Source organism: Phyllostomus discolor, chromosome 3, assembly GCF_004126475.2.
Source record: "Phyllostomus discolor isolate MPI-MPIP mPhyDis1 chromosome 3, mPhyDis1.pri.v3, whole genome shotgun sequence".
NCBI lineage: Eukaryota > Metazoa > Chordata > Mammalia > Chiroptera > Phyllostomidae > Phyllostomus > Phyllostomus discolor.
In genome coordinates this window covers 572,348-585,155 of record NC_040905.2, presented here as the reverse complement: position 1 = coordinate 585,155, position 12,808 = coordinate 572,348, and the positions used below count along the sequence as shown (strand labels likewise).

The following is a 12,808-nucleotide window of genomic DNA, read 5'->3' as shown; positions in this document are numbered from 1 at the left end:
GGCCGGGTGTCCCGTGTTAAGGATGGCCCAAGCATCCTCCCCTGTTGGCCTGTGTTTGTCCACTTGTCCCTGTCCCTGGCCACAGGGCAGTGGGTGTTCGATACCCACGTCTCTTTCAATCTCACGACCACAGTTTTCCTTTCATAGGTGCAGATGGAGTCACCGGCACCGTACTCCTCGCTGCAGCACCCTCAGCACTTAGCCTGGCGCCTTGGGCAGAGGAACTTTGTATGACAATTTTTTAAATGAACAAATGATTATTCTATAGGTAAATAATTTTTTTTGCATGCAAGTTAAAGCAAAGAACAACAAAGAAAATTCTAAGTATGGTTTAGGTTTCTTTCTCTCTCACCCACGTCTATTTGCTCATTCCAGTTCTGCTTCCCTCTCACCCTGAGTCACCGGCTTCCCTACCAAAGTGGCTTCCTTCTTTCGCCTGCACCCTTTCACGCCCCTGGAAGTTCGGCCGGGTTTGTCCTCGGCGCGGAAAGGGGTGTCGACGGTGGGAGGCCTCCGGGCTCTCTCAGGTTCCCTTTCCGTTCTGCTGAAGCGCAAAGAGCCAGAGCCCCGGCTGGCGGAGGAAAATCAGACCGAGTAAATTGCTTCCTCTTCTATTTAGTTTCCACAAAAGGGATCCGGCTTTACAGGGGACCTTGTTTCTAGATGGAATAGGCGAGTTTGATTCTTCGCTCGGCAAGCTGTCGTGTTGACACAAAAAGAGAGAAACACAGAGCGGTCCCCCCCCCCCGCCCCCCCGGTGGCTCACGCCGGTCAGTTCCGTCACCAGACACCGAAGGTCCTTCTCGGGTGATCCTGGACATCACGGCTGGAGGAAAACACGGCCTGGCACCCGGCACCTCGCGGGGCCAACACGCTGACGTCACGGGTGTTCCTTAGACCGCACGAGGCGGAACCCCGCACAAGGCGATGCAGGCGGGCCCTGTGCTTTCCCTGCGGGGGAGTCCAGAGGCGGTCCCTGCCGCGGGGAGGTCCCAGGAAGGACTGAGAGGCCGTGAGAGCTCTGCGGTGTCTCCCTCTGGGAGGTGCCGGGCGGGCAAGGTGGGAATGCAGAGTTTCCCACGGGGCGCTTGAGACGTGCGTCCTTTCGATGTCAGCGCCCGCGGTGGAGAGTGGACACACGGGCAGCACAGTCTCGGAGAAGGCTCTGCCTGCTGGGGCCAGCCGGCGCCCCATGTCCACCCTGCAGCCCAGGCAACAGCATGCCACCCGGGCAGGCCTGGGACCTGTGACCATGCTTGGAACAGGGTCACGGGTCGGGGCTGGCCCCACTCGGACCCCACGGAACGGGTTCCCTCAGGAAACCGGCACCCTGTGGTCGGGAAAGTGTGGGGCGGGGGGAGAAGAACGAAGTCCAGGTTTAAAAACAAGGTCTCCCCTTTAAACTGCTCCCAAGCTTCAGGGTTTAAAGGCGGCCATGCCTCAAATTACCTATTCCAATATGTAACACATTTTTTCTACCAAAAGTGATCTCTTCCTTTTTTAAAAAATTGTATTTATTGAGCCCTGGCTGGCGTAGCTCAGTGGATTGAGCGTGGGCTGTGAACCAAAGTGTCGCAGGTTCAATTCCCAGTCAGGGTACATGCTTGGGTTGCAGGCCACGGCCCCCAGCAACTGCACATTGATGTTTCTCTCTCTCTCTCTCTTTCTCCCTCCCTTCCCTCTCTAAAAATAAATAAATGAAATCTTTAAAAAATTGTATTTATTTATTTTTAGAGAAGGGGAAGGGAGGGAGGCAGACAGGGAGAGAAACGTGGACGCGAGAGAGAAACATCCATCGGTTGCCTCTCCCGGAGGCCTGGCCAGGACCAGGGCTGGTGCACCCGCGACACCACACCGTGCTGGAGTTCATGCCGCAGGGGCAGCCACACCCGCCAGGGCGCGCCTCCTTATTTCTCTCGAAGGGCATTCACGCTCGGGTTTATGGGCACGTCCGCTTCTGTGGGGCTCCTGACAGACGTGTCAGACAGGTGAGACCGCTTTGCTTTAGTGACTCAGCGGCTGGAGAGAGAGAAAGTTAGAAAGTAACAGGAGAGAATACCAGGGGAGGAGAGAAGCTACAAACAAATGAAACAGATGAAAGTGACTGCAAGAGGGAAGAGCCCGGTTCTTATTCTGCCTTTTTGTTTTATTCTTTTTTGGTTCCGTATTTTTTGGGTTGGAGTTCCCAGTTTATAAGACAGCCACGTCACATGACCGGCCCGGCCTCCTCTGAGAGCAGTGAGGGCGGGGGGCAGGGGCAGAGAGGCGGCCGCACCAGGCCCGAGAGGCCAGCAGGCCTTCCTTGCCCAGCGTTCTCTGTAGCCTCCGACCGAGTGCCTGGGGGAGCGCTGAGGACGCAGGTTGAGGCCGGAGACTCGGCTGCGCTGCGTTTCTTCCCGCCTGAATTCGTGGTCTGAGGCTGGTGCCCGCTCCAGGTCCCGCCCTGGACTAGCGCCTCCACCATCTTCCCAAACTTCTCGGCCTGGGGTCCTGACGCGGGGGCCACAGCCGCCCCCCACGGGACCGACTGACCGCCGACGTTTTCTTGCCTGGTCCTCACAAACATTTAGGTGTAACGTGCTCCGTGTCCACCCCTGAACCTGGACGTGTCCCTGTCTGCCACTCACCCGTTCACCTGATCCCTCTCGAGGCCCAGCCCCTGCAGACACCTGGCTGACACACAGCCACGGCCCGACAGAGGGAGGGACATCAGGCTGTGAGACCCGGTTGTCTGGTGGACGGGCGGCAGCGAGCACAGGGGCATGGGCGCTCTGGTGGGAAGGCACAGCCTGAGGCCAGAATCACAGAGGACGATGGTGCTGCACAGGCAGCACCAAGAGACGGCCAGTGTGGCCTCGGCCACCGTGGTCCTGCACCCAAATGGGCACCTGCCTCTCAGCCTCTTCCCTCCCTGGGGTTGTGTCTTCTGCCCTCTTCCCCAGAGGACCACGGGAGGCCCTTTTTTTCAGCATGAATCCAATCGTGTCCCTCTCCAAAGCGGTCAGGACAAATACCTGCCGGCCCTGCACAGGGTCAAGGCCCCTGGGACAGGAATCTGTGCCCGTCTGCAGTCACGCCCGAGCTCCCGGCAGCCTGGGGGTGGCCGTCGCTTCTGGCATCGTTGGAAATGCCTTGCCCTTCAGGGGTGCCGCTGCCTCTGCCTTGAGGGCCCTTCCCTCCCGGCGTCCTGTCTGGTTCGTCGGCGCGGGTTCCAGAAGGCTGCTCCTCAGAAGGACAGTGCAGAGCGGCTGTGCTCGCCCCCAAGGCAGCGCTCAGCACGAAGCTTTGAAGTTCACTCCCTTGGCAGGTGCCGAGTGGCCTCTGCTGCTCCGGGCCCTGGAGGACGCAGCACCGAACAAACCGGACACAGTGTGAGGATCCAGAGGCCGGACTCTGCTCAGGCGTCTCTGCAGCCTCTGCAAATGGCACGGCAACAGCACCGGGCGCAGGGAGCGCGCCCGTCCGAGCCGAGCCGGCACTCCCGCCCGGGTCTGACTCTGCCAGAGCCTGTGCTCCTCCCAGCGCTCGGTGGAGTCCAGACTGACCTGAGCCTGTTCATGTAAAAAATGGTAATGCTATCAAGAGAAATGGTGCCGTGGCTGGCGTGGCTCAGTGGACTGAGTGCCGGCCTGTGAACCAAAGGGTCGCCGGTTCGATTCCCAGTCAGGGTACATGCCTGGTTGCAGGCCGGGTCCCTAGTAGGGGACAGCAACCACACATTGATGTTTCTCTCCCTCTCCCTCTTCCCTTCTCTCTAAAGAGAAATAAAATATTAAAGAGAGAGAGAGAAATGGTGCCTGACTCTCGTCTAACCAGGACCTGGTTCATCATAAGTGCCCGGTGAATGATGCGGTGTTGCCAGATCTTCCTTTCATACGAGCGTCCTTGCCACCACGCCTCACCCACAGACTTGCCCCCGTAATTTTCCCGGCACTCCCCACCCCTTCCTTTCCACACACACTCTGAATGCACAGACCGCCACGGTTCATGGAAGAACAATGAGATGCAACCTAAAAGTTCTTCCAGAAGGTACTGGTTAAATGAACAAAGTAAACGCTTTCAAGGATTGTTACGCAATTGTTAAAAATAGTAAGTCAGCCCCGAGTGCACTGACGTGGGAAGATCTGTGTATTATTAAGTTGCAGACTAGAATGTGGAGACCAATTTCATTAAGGTGCATGCGTGTGTATGACACACGTATGCATAGGAGAACATCTGCAAGGATCACAACACACAAAAGTGTGACTCTGGAGGCATAGTAGGACTTTCTTCTAATTCATGTGTGTTCCTCTGGTTTGCATTTTGAATAAAAAGCTTGCACTAGTCTCATAATTAAAAAGATGAACATGTAATCAGAGATGCTCTCATAACATAAACTGTGCGTCTTCCCACATTCATTTCTATGAACTGTGGCCGAAGCCGGTTGGCGTGAACACAGCTTCTCGTCTCGGGGAAGGAGAAGCGTTAGGCAGGGCGGACAGCAGCCCGAGGCCCGGAGCGGGAGCCGGCAGTCTCCCCGCTGGCTCCCTGCCCGCAGCCGGTCCGATAAGATTGCCAGGTGTTCCCAGCGTCGGAAGGAAAACCGTGGTAGCGCGGGAGGCGGCGAGCCCTTGAACCCCCGCGTGTATCTTTCCCAGTGTCTGGGAAAGGAAGCCTTTCAAACCGTGTGCTCAGCCCAAGGTCGGGGGGGAGGGGGAGGGGGAAGGGGTGGGCAAGGGGGGAGGGGGACCTGGAAGCCGGCTGCAGGCTCAGAACCCCTCAGGCCCCGACAGCCAGGGCACTCAGAGCGGCCGGGGGCCTCCCCGCAGCTCCGTGCGCACGTGCTCGCGTGCATTCCGTCCGCAAACTCGCTACTTCACTTCTGCCAAGCAGGTTCTCTGCCACCTGGAGTCTCCTCCTGGGGGTGAGGCAGGAGCGGGGGAGGGGAGCCCCCCGCCTCTGGGCGCCCCGGGACAGAAGTGACCTATGATTGCTGTAATTCTGAGACCCACAGACTCAGTCTAGGCATCCCCACAAGACACCTTCAGTGTTACTTCCATGCCTGGTGCCCCTGGTGGGGTCTGACTGTGTCGTTCGGCTTCTGCACAGTCGTGCCCCCCCACCTGCCGACCAGGCGAAGGCTCCGTGCTGGGGGCGGGGGCGGGGGCCGTTCCTGCCCGGCAGCCAGGGAGGGCTTTGGGAGGGCGCCGCGGGGTCTCTGGTCCAGGACGGACTTCCCTTCACGAAATGGGCCTTCAGAGTCAAGAGTGGCGGCCGCGATCCCCACGGGAGCTCGGGAACCTGAGAGAATAGGAAATCCCACCACAGAGAGGTTCCTAAGCAGTGTCCCTCATGCTTACTGGACCCAGAGGCCCAGCTCTGGACTCGGTTTCCCCTCCCAGGACCAGGCTGTAACGAGGCGCAGGGAGCGGGGCAATCACACCTCCCCGGCTCCTCCTCCGCGAGTGCCACGCCCAGAGATGGTGCGGCGCACCGCGTGCTGCAGCGGACCACCAGCCTCGGAAACGCCACGAAAGGGACTCCGTGCACAACAACGTGCATGCGTGTATCTCCACTGTGGGTTTAAGTGACAAATGCCACGCCAGAAGACGCTGCGTTTTCGAAGCCACACGTGGGAAAGGATATTTAAAAGCGTTTGCTGGCAGTGGTGCTCACGCTAGTGGTGCTCACGCTAGTGGTTTCCTTCACACCCCCCAGCAGAGGGGGGCACAGAGCGGGGCCAGGTAGGGGAGCTGGGCCCCCCAGAGCTGCTGGAGCCCGGAAGAATACTTGCCAACCAATCCATTTCTGTTGAGAAGTGGTCAGTTCCATGGTGGTCAGTTCTATGTACAATTTAAAAACTGATCAAGCCCTGGCTGGCGTAGCTCAGTGGATTGAGCACGGGCTACAAACCAAAGCATGGCAGGTTCGATTCCCAGTCAGGGTACATGCCTGGGTTGCAGGCCACGGCCCCCAGCAGCCACACATTGATGTTTCTCTCTCTCTTTCTCCCTCCCTTCCCTCTCTAAAAATAAAATAAAATCTTAAAAAAAACTGATCAAAAGGGAGACAGTACTTAGTAAAGTTAACTTTATGACCATGGATTAAATCCGGTGTACTTTCATAGGATCAGGAACCTTTCCTTGTGGAAGGCAGTTTAGAAAAGGGGCTCAAACTAGTAACCATCCTTATTGTGTTAAAGAGATCATAGAGATTAGTATGAAATGTTTTAAATGAAGAACTAAAACATTATGTTAATTTAAAAAGTGGGACACAAAATTAAAAAAAAACTGAAAAATGGGGAGTTTGAGAACCAGAGCTGAATGAAACACAGGTGTAAAGCCGTGTGCACACTACGACACGGCTGCCACACGCAGACACTGTGTGGACGGGGCACGTCCCTCCATGATGGCCGTCGTTTCTGGGTGGCAAATTATTGGCGATTTTAATTCGTGTGTGCTCTTCCGTGTCTGTAAGCTTTCTCCAACAAGTAAGTACAACCTTCATGCTTAAAAAATGGAAATAAAGGAGTATCAAATTTATTGATCAAAGTTATCATCAGATGTCATGATTACAGATGACCTAGATCTTTCTTTTTAAGGTTTTTATTTTTTAGAGAGAGGGAGAAAAAAGAGAGGGAGAGAAACATTGATGTGTGAGGGAAACATCTATTGGTTGCCTCTTGCACGCCCCCTACTGGGGACAGGTTCGAAACCCAGGCCTGTGCCCTGACTGGGAATCCAACTGGTGACCTTGTGGTTCATAGGCTTTCAATCCACTGAGCCACACTGGCCAGGGTGACATAGATTTTTACAAAGTTAAAATTACACTCTGTCATTTTTCATGTTTTACATAACACGTTTTTTAATTTAAAAGAAAACTTTATTTCTTGCAGAGCAGCGTTCTTTTTAAACATTTCTCTTCAAAATGCTTCCACTCCCATCATCCAGTCCCTTATTCGCCCAGGTAGTGTCTATGTAATACCTCTGTGTCCAGCATTGTGCGAGGTGCTGGGGACACGGCAGAGGACCAACAGGGCAGGGAATCAGCCCTTTGGAAACCCATTGAGGAGAGGGACCCATTGAAAGGACCAGCCCAAATTGTGAAACTTGCCAGAAAGAAAGAGAAGCATGCACCTGCTTTTGGTTCCACCAAGGAGAAAGGCTGTGTGTCTCTGATTTTTTCCAGGCGGGACACCTGAGCCTCATTCGGACTGTGTGGACATGAGTGCGAAAGCGGGACCACGGTCCGCAGCGAACAGAAACGAGGAGAGAAGCCTGCAACTGGACAAGGTGCTGGGGAGCCGGGTCAGGCTGCCCTGGTGCCGGGGACCAGAGCCGGTTAGTTCTGGATGCTTCAGGCGTCCATCCAGCCTTCCTCAGGCTGAGCTTTAGGCGTAGGGGGAGGGGATGAAAAGAAGTGTTGCTGACCGGGGTCTCACCATCTAGAAAGGGGAACAGAAGGAGGGCAACTAGTGCCCTGGCCAGTGTGGCCCCGGGGGTTGGAGTGCTGTCCCATACACTAAAATATACTAAACGGTTGGGAGTTTGATTCCCGGTCAGGGTTCATGTGGGATGCTTAAGGAAGGCAACCAATCCAGTTTCTCTCCCACATCAGTGTTTCTCTGTCCTTCCCCCTTCCTCTCTCTGTAAAATCAATGGGCATATTTAAAAAAAAATAGCAAATAGTGATAAAAGTGAGTATATACCCATATAAGAGCACAGAGAGGGAAGTTCTGAGCTTTATCTGATAGTTGCTTACCTGAGTGTTATTTGAACAGGGTCTCTAGGAATAACAATACAAATTTACAAAGTAGAGAGTGGGGAGGGCAAAAGCAATCTATAATTAAAGGAAATACATTGGTACAGAATATTCAATACAAGGGAAATTCTGAGAACTCAGGTAACACATGAGTAAAACAAGGTTAAAGGTAGGGAAGTCACACATTCAACAAACACTGGAGAATTTACACACGACTGAAAGTGTACTAGGGGCTATGAAAACACATGAAGACCTAGTCGCTGTGCTCAGGGATCTGTGAGTCCAGTGGCAGAGACAGATGGAGAACTGACCATTTGAACCTCCGGCAACAGGATTAGGAGCAACAATAAACAAGGTCTTGGACACCTCTCCAACATCAACATAGCACAAAAGGAAACTTTCTTTTTTCTGCCAGCAGGCAAGCCGACTTATATATACAGAGGGCCACGCCCCTCCCCCACCCATCCCTGATTGGCCTGTCATCATGCAAATGAGGATCCAAACCCTTGCACTTTGATTGGACCAAAAGGCATTGTCCTGATTGGGCAGAATGGAGTCTCTCTGATTGGTTAGTGAAGAAGCTGATGAATATAGCTCCCCTCTGATTGGATGAGGAAAACCTTAGTCCTATTGGTTGAAATAGGATTTCAGGAACTCCTTTATAAGGGCTGTGTCCCGTGGCAGAAACACAGTGCACGCTTCTCCCAGAAGTGTGGTCTGCTGAGAGGTCCCTGTGCGGACATGGGTGCTATGACCTTTTTTTTTTTTTTTTTTTTTTTTTTTTTACATTTGAGCCAAGGTGGACACCAGCAGGCTTTCATAATAGGTGTGGTCTCTTCTTTCTCAGGGTTCACACACTTAGTTTTATTTCTACTGAGAAAGTACTTTTTTTCTTACAGTTATTGACACATATGACTAGCTTGATATCCTTTTATGTTTCAAAAGAGTTGGTTTTATTTTCACTAATTTGTAAGAGTTCTTGATATATTTGTAAATTAAATATTAGAAGGCATAATAACTGAGTCTATACAATTAAATATTAAACTGTCATACATTACAACCATTCCTACATTTCACTAATGTACTTGTGTTTTTAACTTTGGTAACGTCCTTTGCCGTATGAAAAGCACAATTTGTGTGTGTTCAAATGGTCAATATTGACCTCTTTCTCGAAATAGGGCCTGTCCTAATACGTAAGTCACTTCTGGGGAAGCAGCACAGTGCGGTGGAAAGAATGAGATTGGGGCTAAGCAGACTTGAGTTTTCCTGGCACAGCGAAGTTGCGGCACCCAGCCCCAAACTCCATAACTGGAAGCACGGTCTTGAACATAAACCAGTTTCCTCCTCTACAAAATGAGGAAGAGGGTTCCAGCAAGTGTTAATTCTCTTTCCTTGCACTCAGCCGGAGGCATCATTAATTGCCAACATGTCCAGCTTCCCCATGAAGGGTAAAAGAGTGGGAGCTGTAGTTTTTGGTGAATTTACATTCAACCATTCTTCCAGGAGGCTTTCAGTAGTCCACTGAACTACTGAATGTGTGTCAAGGGATGATCAGTTTCTGTGCAGAAAACTTTTGTGGCTTGCGGAGGGTGGACTCATTTTCTGGGCTTTCCTTTCCCCACATTCCTCCGGGCACACAGGTGCTTCGTCTGGAAAGGTTAACTTAGATGTGGGGCGGCAGGGCCTTCCCTTGTTACTCGAAGTGACTACACGACGTTCATTTAAGAAATCGCGTGGGCGGTGTAGCTTCAGCACAGGTGAACCTGACAATCGGCTCGCCGACGGTGTCCGCTAAGCCCTACAGATCCTCGGGGAGTCGGAGCCTAAGTCCTCGGGAGCAAGTCTCGAGGCCTCAGCACCCGCTCCCGCAGGCCAAGCGCGTGTGCACCACGACTCCAGGGCGCCCGGCTGCCGGCTCTGCGCAGCCCGCTCCTATCGCGAGCACGTGACCGGCGCCGCCCGGCCCGGAGCCGGACCAGCGACTGGCGCGCCGCCGCTGCCCCCGCATCCTGCTGCTGCCTGGCCACCTCCCGGCCGAGCGTTTCAGTTTCGTCTTCCCGGCAGCCCCACCATTTAGGCCCCCGGCGGCCCCGGGCGGGGCCAGGGCGGGAGGAGGGGGCTCGGGCGCGAGCAGCGGGGAATTCCCCTCCTGCAGAACGTTCCCGATTGTTCAGGGGGCGCACGTCAGCAGCAGGGGGTAATCCCCGACTCCAGCTGCTGCTGACGTCACCGCGCGGAGCCCCCGCCCCCCCGCGGCCTCCTCGAGGCCCCGCCCCAGGCGTAGCCACGCCCCGGCCCCGACCCCAGCCTCCCAACGTAGAGGGCGGAGCGTCCCCGGCCGGGGCGTGAGCTGTCGCTCGGGCCAGAAGGTTCTGTGGTGGAGGCGCTCCTCCTGCCGCCCCGCCCAGGAGGTTCGTTCGCGGCGCTGCCTCCACGCCCCGTCTCCCACCTCGTCCGCGCCCCGCCTTCCCCTCCCTTCGCCTCTGCCCTCCAGTTCCTTCCCCGCCTCGCCCCCTTCCCCCATCTCGCGAGACTTGGCCCAGAACATTGCGGATCGGGTCGGCGCCATTTTGGGACGGAGACTGGCTGTGGGGGAGGGAAAAGCGGCAAAAGGGGATTATTCAAAGTACCGAGATCTTCGTCCCGGGACCGACAGCGGGCACCCCAGGCCGGGGACACCTGCGGGGTGGCAGGAGGTAACGCGGTGGCCGGTCCCCGCGCCGGGGTCGGGGGTGCCGAGTGGGCGTCGGGGCCGGGGTCGGTCGGCGCTGGCGGCGCGCGGTGCCCGCGCAGGGGTGCGGGGGCCGAGAGCAGGCCGGGGCGGGGGCCTCGGGGGTGGCGGGGGCCCGGCGGCGGCGGGGCTGGGGCCGTTCCCCTCCGCGCGCTGCCGCCCCCTCGGGCTCTGGGGCCGGGCGGCCGGGGCGTGAGGTCGGGGCCTCGGCCGGGGTGCTGGGCGCCCAGGGTCCGAGCGGCTCTTCGCGGTGGACGCGTCGGGGGAAGCCGCTTCCTGCGTGGAGAGAGCCGGTGCCCGCGTTTCGCCCGGCGGCCGCCCGCGGAGGCCGGTGCGGGCATGGTGTCGCCCTCGGGGTCCAGCGCGTCGGCCCTCGGTCCTTGCAGCCCCGCGGGAGCGGCGCTCCCCAACTTACACGGGCGAGAGCTCGGCCCCACGCCTGTCGGCGCCTTGTCTCCGTGCCCGTGGTGGAGCACGCAGGCGAGATGCCCTGTCAGGCCGGGCGCCGCTCTCGCAGTGGCGACGTTTGCCCGGAAAGTGCGAGGCTCCTTATGTAAGCCCGCGGGGGCCCGCGCCGCTTCCCACCGGCATCGGCGCGGCCCCCGCCTGCGCTCTCCACCCGCGGCCGCTCGGACCCCGCGCGCCGCCCCCAGACCCCGGCGGCGGCTCCGCAGCTCCGCGCCTGAACGCGGGGTTAGTTCCTAGTTCCACGTCAGAAGTCTGTAATTCAAGTTTTTTTAATTTTTTTCTTGATAACTTTCACAGGTGATCGGATTACTCAGGTACGAAGATCGTCTTCTAGGTTTCGTGGAAAAGCCCCGGATATCTCAAGTGGCCATTTTGGAATTACAGTGTTTCTGGGCAGCTCTGCCCCAGAAGTTGCCTGAGACCGCGGGAGGCGTCTCCGGAGCGAGTGGGTAGCGGTGCGGAGCTCCGCGGGCTCCCTGAACGGAACCCGGCTGTCCTCGGTGTGGGGTGCACGCGACGTACGTCACCGGCTGAAGTGTCGCAGCTGCTGGCGGTCCCCGCCCCCCACCCCTGTGTCTGCAGCCCGAACTGTGAGATATGCGTGGTTTGCGCGCCGAGTGGTCTCGGAAGTGTCCAGTCACTGTTTAGACAGTGCCGGAGTCCCACGGCGGTTTATTTTTATCCCGATTAAAACTTTTAGGAACTTTTGACCTCCGCCTCTTTCATGGCATAATGGGACTGCCTTTCTGAATGAAGACTTCGAAAGAGCACAGAGTTTTTTTCCTTTCATCTTTTATTTACGTGGAAATTTAAGATGTTGCCACTTCCCAGCAGCATGGTAGTGTCGAGATAGCTGCGTCTCGAGTGCTGATGTTCAGGAATGCTCTTCCGATGTGACGTTTTCTTTTCGTTTTTGCTTTTCGGCTCATAAAAGCAAATTCATCTGGCTATTTCATCTCGAGTGGATACGTACAGCAGTGACAAGTACATGGAATAATCAGGAAGCCCTTGCACTCCTGCACCCGAGGACGCGGCTGGTTGCGGAGGTAGCGACAGGAACCCTCGACAGCGGAAGCATGGGCAGCTGACTTGAAGGAGTAACTCTATGTCAGATAGTCGTAGGTCGAGTGTCTTTAGAGAACTCGAATTTTATTTCAGAGGATACAAAATAAAAAAACAAACTGGAAAACACAAAGATAACAGAGAAAACCCCAACACCTTCCTGTGCGGTCCTGCTGGAATTTGTGAGTACCACCGGGGAGCCAGTCGAAGGACCCTTCCTGTGGTGTAAGGGGGGTCCAGGCTAGCCCGCTGCTCTTGGGAGCCTTTCGGTTTGTCGCGAAAATTGCTTTGACTTCAGATTCCTGGGCAGTTTGAAAACAACTGTCAAGTAAATTTAAATGCAGACCAAACAGTCCAAAGTTTAAGTTTTTGTGTTCCTAAAGCGGAAGACAAAGTCCACGTGGTCATTGTCCGCCTTAGGCTTCATAGGATTCACAGAGGGGTTGGGAAAAACCCGGCAAATTGTTTCATGTTTAAAACACCATAATGTGGGGCTTGGTTTTTAATCTGACTTTTCACGAGCTAGCTTGTTAGAAATTACGTTTTTGAAACAATTAGTGGCAGTGATTGTATTTCACATTATTCTGTAAGATCTGTTTCAAAGAGTCAAGTCATGACCAGGAACAGAAACAGGAGCTGAGCTCGATGTGTTAAGAACTTTTAAAATGACTTTAAGAAAGAGTGTATCATGTTTTTCCCCTGGAAAAATTATGTTGGTTTAAGTTGATAAAGCTTTTTAAGAAAGAGTGAATGTTAACTGCTGTAATAGAAAGCCTTTTGGTGAATGAATTATCTTTTAATGTAATT

At 55.0% G+C, this 12,808-nt stretch overlaps 1 protein-coding gene across 7 annotated transcripts in view; it reads left to right on the top strand.

Annotated features, from left to right (window-relative positions):
- The first annotated feature begins 9,975 nt into the window (after window positions 1–9,975).
- GPBP1 (GC-rich promoter binding protein 1) overlaps window positions 9,976–12,808 on the top strand; it is a 57,226-nt gene continuing 54,393 nt past the window's right edge. The window contains exons 1-2 of one of the 7 annotated variants that reach the window (XM_028524718.2): window positions 9,976–10,151; window positions 11,237–12,183. The gene's annotated coding sequence lies outside the window, so the exon portion shown is untranslated. Of the gene's footprint in view, window positions 10,437–11,236; window positions 12,242–12,808 lie in introns of those variants that run through there. The other 6 variants (XM_028524735.2, XM_028524693.2, XM_028524710.2 and 3 more) reach the window with 6 other exon arrangements.